The sequence below is a fragment of the Saccopteryx leptura genome, chromosome X, assembly GCF_036850995.1.
Source record: "Saccopteryx leptura isolate mSacLep1 chromosome X, mSacLep1_pri_phased_curated, whole genome shotgun sequence".
In the NCBI taxonomy this organism is placed as follows: Eukaryota; Metazoa; Chordata; class Mammalia; order Chiroptera; family Emballonuridae; genus Saccopteryx; species Saccopteryx leptura.
The window spans coordinates 60,056,303-60,065,187 of record NC_089516.1 but is presented as its reverse complement, the minus strand read 5'-3'; positions in this window follow the sequence as shown (position 1 = coordinate 60,065,187).

Genomic DNA, 8,885 nt, shown 5'->3' with positions numbered 1-8,885 from the left:
AAAGGCTTAGTCTTAAAACTAAGACTTATACCTGGCCTGTAGTGACACAATGGATCAAGCATTGACCTGGAACACTGGAGTTGCAGGTTCAAAACCCTGGGCTTGCCAAGTTAAGACGCATGTGGGAGGTGACGCTTCCTTCTCCTCTCCCCCTTCTATCTTTCTCACTCTCTCTCGTCTCTAAAGTGAATAAATAAATTCTAAAAATTTAAGAGTGATCATTAAATTAAAAAACAAAAAAACTAAGCCTTAAGCTATAAGGATCATGCCTGCTTACAGCCTGTCCCCCTACATTCAATGCAAACTATAAGCGAGCAAACATATAATCATATTTGCAAACTTATTTGACATTCCACTCCTTTTGCTCACTTACAATCTAAAGCATAGGTATTCCTATACAAGGAAATTAAGCACATTACACAAATTAAAACAACAGCACAAATCAAAGTTTCAACAATTACAAAGGTACACTTCACCAGTCTTTGAGTACTTTGCAAAAGTGCAAAATGTCCTTGAACTTCTTTCTAGCCATAGGAAAAGCTTCCTGGGGCAGGGGAGTGCTGCCAGCAAAGCTGCCACCCACCCCCATCAGGGTATTTCACATTATCTAAAATCCATAAGTCTATCCAACAAAGGAGTCAGTGCTCGCTCCAGTAATAGTCCAGGAATCAGTCCAAGCACATGGGGCCTCAGCCACCACCTTCATTCCTGCCATCCTGGCAGGTCTTAAACTGTGCCAAAGAGGAGCATGTGGCAATGGCAGTCAGCATTTCCATCTCTGTTCCTGAGAGCATGATGGCAACCACCCCTACGTCCCAAAATCACAGACCTACCATGGGCATAGCAGTTACTCCTTGCTGCTGGGCTCTCATCTTCTGGAGAATGCAGATTGTAACTCCAGCCTGATTCTCCTCATCCTCCAAAGAGGAACTGGAAACAACAGCTCCTGCTGCCAATCATCGAGAGACTTTTAAGCAGGAGAGTGACAAGGTGGAGCTAGAATTTTAAATGCGTGGGGTAGAGGATGGTGACGAGGAAGGAAAGATGGCAGCATCCAGGCAGAAATCAAGAACTCCTAATGGGAATGGCGGCCCAGGGGTGTCTGCCGTACATGGACATTGGGACGGAGCTAAGGCTCGCTCCTAGAGTTTTATTGGATTTTGGAGGAGAAACAGACTTTCTGGGAAAGTCGAGATGTCTAATTCTTAGACAACTATGGGAAGACCAGGTGGGTCTGTCCAGGAATGAAACATCCTGGGTTTCTTGCATGGGAGAGAGTTTTGGTTGAAAATGCAGCCTCTCTCTCGCTTTCCTGCACAGCAGGAATTTCTGAAGTGTCTGCTATTTTCCATGTTTCCCTTGGGCAGGGTGACAAGTGCATTTCTCTGGCCCTGGGAACTCGGATGGATTGTTACAGTCTGTGTGGGGTCCCATGTTGGTCTTACCTGGGACAAAGACTGCTGTGATTGATCAGGGATGTCTGCTTTGGGCACGGATATGGGAAGTGGGGACGTGAGAGCCATACTCTGCTTTCTGTATCCTGCAGTTTCCTCTGAGAAGGGACAGAGTAAGAACAGTCACATTGTATTCTCTTCAAAGGGTGCCAACGCCACTAGAAGCCAACTTAAACACCAGGTAAATAATATGAAAACTGTAAGATCCAAGATAGGAAACGTTCAAGCCCGAAGTAAAGGGCCCCTTGGTTTCCAACATGGTGGAAGCTCTTGACCTCTGTCCCTGAAACGTGGACCTGGGCTTCCCGTGAAACGGAAGAGTGAAGAAAACCTTAGAATCCCAAAGGAGGGTGTGCATTAGTGAAGGCAGAAGTAAGATATTGCGGTGTAGTTCTGTTCTGTTCTGAATGGACTTACCAATAATAGAGCGGGAAGCAGAAGTTGGGCAGGGTAACCGTGAACTGCAGCCACCTCCAGTGAGGAATCATGTACGCCACCCCGGTGAGCACCAGCAGCCCCACGGTAAAGGAGACTTGTTAAAGAATCCCCACGGTCCTCCGGTAGCTCAGCCCGACAAGCTCTGTAACTGCGAAGAGAACCCATGTGGTCAGAAAGTCCGTACAACAGGGAGCAGGCTGTCCAACTGAGGGGAACCCAGGATGCTAACCACCAAATGACCAAATGCTAGGGTCTTCTCTACCCCACTCTGAGGCCTTTTTAGAATGAATGCTATTGTGTTAATTAATGTAAAATCTTATACTCCCATGTTAGATGGGGCAAAGGGCCTGCCATCATGAGCCAAAAGTTAAACTTATAGAATAATTTTATCCCTGGACAGTTGTCTCAGTGGTAGAGTGTCAGCCTGGTGTGTGAATGTCCTGGGTTTGATTCCTGGTCAGGGCATATAGGAGAAGTGGCCATCTGCTTCTCCATCCCTCCCCCTCTCACTTCTTTCTCTCTATCTGTCCCTCCAGCAGCCAAGGCTTTATTGGTTTGAGTGCATTGGCCCCAGGCACTGAAGATGTCTCTGTGGAGCCTCTGCCCCAGGCACTAAAAATAGTTCAGTTGCAAATATGGCCCCAGATGGGCAGAGCAGCGGCCCCAGATGGTGGTTCTTGGGTGGATCCTGAGTGGGGCGAATGCAGGAGTCTGCCTCTCTGTCTCCCCTCCTCTTATTTGGAAAAGGAGAAGAATAATAAAAGGAATTATTTCAAGGACAAATGCATTTGCATTTCATGTACATGCAATGTTTTGATGCAGAGTGATAAGGCAGTGATACATTCAAGACCTGAATAAATGGATCAGACATTGCATTTAGACTGTAGACTATTTTATGTAAATGACTATCTCAAAGTCACTTGTTCTCTTATTCAGCAATCCTGCTAATGTGTGTTAATGGCTTGAAAGCCTAGAGTGGGTGTCAAGCCGCCCAGAGTCAGCCAGCTAGCTAGCACTGGCTTGCAGAGCTGGTTTCTAAATTCTCCGGAATTTTGCCAGCTGGTTGTGGAACCCATTGGCACTTTAGAATCTGCCACGGCGGGAGTATTTATAACTTAGAAATCTGAAAACATTATAAAGCAGGGTTGTGTTTTCCAAGAGCCAGTCTGCCAGTGCCCACTGCACATGGTAGGAAAATCAGCTTTACTCCCTCCCATGACCGCATCACGGCAGCTGCATGGAGTCTGTGGCACGTGAATTTATGGAGTAGTTATTTTTATATCACAAACACACGAGAGTTGAAATCTCAGATCCTCCACGAGACACAGAACTTTTGTTTAATATGCTTGGTGATGGTGTGAAAGACTTCAACCTTTTATAAACCAAACAGAAATGCACCCTGAAAAGTATCTATAAATTACTGTAAGTTATTGAAAAGCCTCTTAAAACAAAGTTAAACAAAATTATGCATGTGCTCAAGAACTAGTAATGTCTGTCTTTCAGAGTGGCTGGTGTCACGGGTGGATCTGAGGGTGGGGAGGTAGAGAGACGCCAGGTGCTCGGGCTCATCTGGGACATTCAGAAGGACCAGAGAAGACAGAAATGAGAGGGGTGGAGGCTAAGAGTTGCTGAAATCGAAAGTTATCTAGTGTGTTCTAGAAACCAAAATTCTGATCAAATAGCTGCGTCATGAATTCCTTTGATGACCAAACATACGAAGGTGCCCGCCATGACAGGCACCTGCTGACATCAACCCCAATTCTTTCCTTACCTCACAGCATTCTCCAAACTGACTTCACCAGGGCGGTTGTTAAGCACACCTATTCTAGTTCTCTCGTGTGTCATGAGAGCTTTATGATTAAATATATTATTTCAATTTCAACATGATCACCTCCTTGTGTGGGCGTCTTGGAGTGTAGCTGAAAGGAATGTTGGGGTACATCCCCAAGATCTAATTATGATGCTATTTTTTTATGTTGCTTTAAAGATGCTATGCTGTTAGAGTCCAAAAATCCTCCTCTACTCCAGGGATCTGACGCCTGACTCTGGCTACCAATGAGCAGGGTGGAGAGGACATGCCTGGTCCTACAAAAGGCTGAGGAACTGAGCCTGACCAAGCACTGGCCTTCTTGGTTTTCTTGTATCTAATTTGGGGCACACCTTTGGTTTCCCATGGGTTTATGCAATGTACTAAAGCCCCTTGTGACTCTGACCTCTCTCTCGTCATTGAATTTTCTCTGTGTATAGCCTTGTTGGGCAGATTTCTCTCTCTGTGTAATATCCCCGGGTCAGAAACCCTGAATTTCTTAAGAGCTATATAAGAATCTGGACGGTGTGATGTTTACCTCGTTTCTGACTTCACTGTTTTCTGTGCAAGAGGAATGCAGAATGAGCTGATTGAAAAGATGACACAAGGTCTTCGGAAACAGAATAAATACGCCTCTTACCATGGTCTTGAATCCAAGTTCACTGCTCTGCACAGCTACCCCCCGCCTCGCTCTATTTTGGCAGCGTGACCCTCTGTTCCCCCAGCTGCAATCACAAGCATTCTTACTCATGGATGTAGCCTATTAACCAGCCTGCCTTGCTGACCAGCCCTTGGGTCAAGCGAAAAACTAACATCCATGTATAGGTAGGGGAAATGGCCATGAGAACTCCAGATGCTGCATTGATGAGGATTGTAGCCAAGAGGCAGAGCCTACGGCCAAACCTGCAGGGCGAAAAACAGAGGGAAGAGCATTAGGTCCAATGCGTGAAGGCTGCATAAACTCCATGGAAGTTATGGAAATCTAACTTCTGAGGGACAGAATTTGGAAGGCACACATTAATAGCCACCAGGAGAGTCCGACTTCAGGTCAGCCTGTTCAAGACTTTTCCTCAGTGCACTCTGCATAAATTTTAAGCACAGGAGCCCCATTCACTGCAAGACAAGTCACCCTCTCAGTCCCACACTGAAAGGTATGGAGGGAGAGGAGGGCTCTTCCAGGCCACACAGAGCTGAGTGCCCTGGGGGCCTGCTAAGGCCTTCCATCACCTGTGAGCTGGGGCCCATCAACCAGCTGCCCACCTGGGAGTTTCTGCTTTGGAGAAAGCAAAATTTATTGCTCAGTGTACTTGCCACACATTTTTAAACTTTTATTTTTCCTTTTTGCACTTTGTGGTATGTGCACCTCTCCATGGAAACGTGTCTCGTGTGCGTGAGTCACAGCATGTATTGCCATCCTTAGGCCTCTGTGAATGAGTGCCCCAGAAGGAGAGCTCCCACACCTCAGTGCAGGGCCCTGGGGACTCAGGTGTCTGTACACAGAGCAGAGGGACACTCAGAAACCTGGGGTGATCCAGGCCTCACCACATACTATGATGTGTGAGTTAGTCAACTTTTCTCGGTGCCCTCATGTCGGGAGCCAATCAATGACTGCTGGCTGGCAAGGCCACAGCAGGAGAAGACCCACAACTGCTGGCTGACAAGGTCACAGCAGGAGAAGACCCACAACTGCTGGCTGACAAGGTCACAGCAGAAGAAGATCAAAAACTGCTGATTGACAAAGTCACAGCAGAGAAGACCAATGGCTGCGGGGTGACAGTCACTGCAGTGAAGACCAATGGCTGCGGGGTGACAAAGTCACTGCAGTGAAGACCAATGGCTGTGGGGTGACAAAGTCACCACAAAGGAAAGGCACAACGATACTCCCCCCTTTGACTTTTTGAATTAATCTGGCCTTATATCCCCCCTTTTCTGGGTGTGTGCTATTATTTGTGGCACAGGGATAATAGTACCGTGCTTTCCCTGTAGATTTGTAGTAATTTCTTTGGAAATGAGACAGAAGGTGTAAGTTCCACAGAAAAGCCTGTAAGCCCCTTGAACTGGGCTCATAAACATAAGAGGCTGGCTATGATATCCCTCATAAAGGGTTAAGTTTGTAGGAGAATTTCTTCTTATTGATCATGTTAGAAAGAATAAAGTTAGAACTTAACTAGTGTATGAATATAGTAAATGAATAAAGTTTAACTAGACATTAGAATCTTAGGTAAAGTGTAGTGGAGTGGCCTGTTGCGTGGCCTTAGATAGGAGTGCAGCTGGCAAGTAAGAATGTTTTGTTAAAAGACTTGTTTTGTCACTGAAGGCAGTTGCTGGGCTTTTCTCAGTAAAACATTCTCATGAGATTTTTGTATTTTCCAAGGATAAGGAGAGGAATGTGGTGGGATTCATAGCAGCAGTAGCAACTAATGCCTTCTGATATTGTGTTGCTGCTAGCTATCTTGCAGATGCGCTCTATGTATCTTTGGGTGAAAGTTACTCTTGATACTATGTCCGTTTCTTATAGCAGGCCTTTTGTAGTCCCGTGGGAAAAGAATTAGGACACTGCATGAACTCAAGGCCATTTGCCTGAGCAAGCGGTGGTCCTTTTGCTAGCCCTTGATGATTTCATCTGCTAACTCTTTCTGCGCCCTCGACTCACAACAACAGTAATATAGAGTTATTAATTAGCACTAATGTTTTAGAATTTTGTACCAATATTGTTATTACTATTCAAGTTATTGTATAACTGTACTTTGTATAACTTACCACCTGACTTGTAGTTTATAGATATGAATTAACTGTTATCTAAAAATATGTAACCACAGTGAAATTAGAACAATGATGTATTCAAAATACCATGTGATTGTAACTTAGTGTGTGTGTATAAAAAGAAAGCTAGACCAGCATTTAGCGGAGATGCCTGGCAGTAAATGCTAACCAGAGAATAAAGAGAAAGAAAAGAATTCGGCTCTCTCACTCGATTTTCGCTGATGCCGTCTCCTCCTGTGGGACCCCTGGATCCCCCCCGGGGCTGGACCCCGGCACCCTCACTTGGAAAAGACCTGACCCGGCTTACAAGGGTTAAGTGAATGTCTCTACACTGAATGAGAAGATGCCTAGGATCCTTCTCCCATTGGTCTTCAACAACACCAGCCAACACTGCACATCTTCCAGACAAGGGATTGACGTGTTGCCTCTGAAGTAAGTGATTGGCACAATTGTATTTGGAGAAATGACCTTCCATAACCACCAAAATGTCATCCCTCAAAGAATCCTACAGTGAAGACCATCAACCAGCAGCCTGTGTCTCTGTCACAAACACCCACACAAACTGGCACAGAGCTCCCGATCAGCTTTCCAGAGCCTCCTTCTTAAAAAATAATTAACACTGTTTTCAATTACTGTTTACAGTCAGTATCATTTTGCATTAGTTCCCCATGTACAGTGTAGTGCTTAGACAGTCAGACATTTTACAAAATGATCGCATACTTTGTCCAGTATCCACCCTCTGCCCAGCATAGTTATTAAGCTCTAATTGACTCTGAAGGTGTGAACAGGCGAGTAAGGAGCATCAGGCACTTCAGAAACGCCTCCGATGGGATATGTATCTAAACCAAGCGAAGGGCATCAGTAAATATCTTTTCATGAGAGGTTTCCGAGTGTTTGCACAAATGGACATGAACCAGCGTCATCATCGCTTTTCTCCACAGACATGGTTCCTTAAGTAACATGGAAGTTTACCTACACGGCCTACTCAAGGTCACCTGAGAAGTCCTTTGTGTAATTGGGAAATAGATATTCAAAGTGTGTACCTTGTAGCCTCACTGCAGATCCAAATTTACAGCATCCTTTGGCGAGTGCTGGAGGGAGCAGTCATCTTCAATGTTCACAGAGAGGCTCCAATCAGCTGGCCATCCCTCAGCCTCTGCAGGTGCGCCAGACCTGCAGACCCAGGCTTCAGCCCTGTTCTCTCCTAGCGTATCTGCCCCAGAAGCTGAGTGAAGACAGAACAGGGATGTGTGTTGTAAGGTATTTTCTCCACCGAGGAAGAAGAAGGGTGTAGCCACCAAGTGTGGGACAGCAAAAGCTTTATTTAGTAGAGCGCTTCGTGGACAAGGTTCTCTGGTCTGGGGGACTGGGGCCAGAGAGTCACATGGAATCTCCCACGTGGGGGCAACTTATAGGGTCGATAGGGTGGTCAGGTTAATATGACCTGGTGAAATTTCATTGGCTGACGGACAGTCACTCTTTTTCATAGGGCTCCTGGGAAGTTTCATTTGTCAGGCATGGGTGTGGGCGGTTCCAGCCAAAGTTCCTGAGCCTGGTTCCTCATGTGACCTTCCCCCATTGCCAACCAGCCTCCCATTCCGACCTTTTATGTGAGATAGGGGCGCCGCTATTCATCTGGCTACTTCCTGCTGATTAAGGGCGTCGTGGGGAAGGGAGGTCGGAAGGTGGTGGCTCTGAGGGGAGTTGCGTGTACAGTTGAAGGAACATCTATTAGACCATGACTCAAGAAACTTCGTGGATGGGGTCCTGTAAGAATCTAAAAAAGAGGAGCAAATATGAGTGATATGCTGATAATTAGAAGAGGATCTAGGACAGGGGCAGCCCAGGTGAGCATGGGTGTCTGTCATTAGGACTTAAGCAGGTTGTAGGAGGAGAGGTCCTTCTGCAGGTTCTCTTGCAGATGGTAGAGGACCCCGATGCTTCCTTCCATTGGCCAGTCTCATTGAAGAGCATTGCTTCCTGCTTTAGCTCACTCTGGCGGCAGGTTCCCGGTGGGAGGGACAGGAGCAACAGGAAGGTCTGCAGGGCGCAACCTTTTGGTGAGCAGGAGACGGGTAGGGCCCAGTGGTTCTGACTGCCAGCGGTCCTGCATGGGGACAAGCTTCAGATGAAAGACATGAATAGAAATGAGGGTAGTATTGAGTATGGGGGAGCCCTTGGTAGTGAGGAAGGTGTTGTCAGCTGGATAGTGGCTCCAAGACTTTGTAGAATGTCCCGACCCAGAAGGGGTACAGGGCATGATGGCATAACTAAGAAGGAGTGTGAAAAGGGGGTTCCATCCAAACTGCATGTCAGGGGTGGTGTGTGAAGAGAAAAAAGAAGGGGTCCCATCCACTCCCATAACCGCAGCCTGTGAGGGAACTAGAGGTCCAGAGTGTGATGGCAAAACCAGAGAAGGTAGC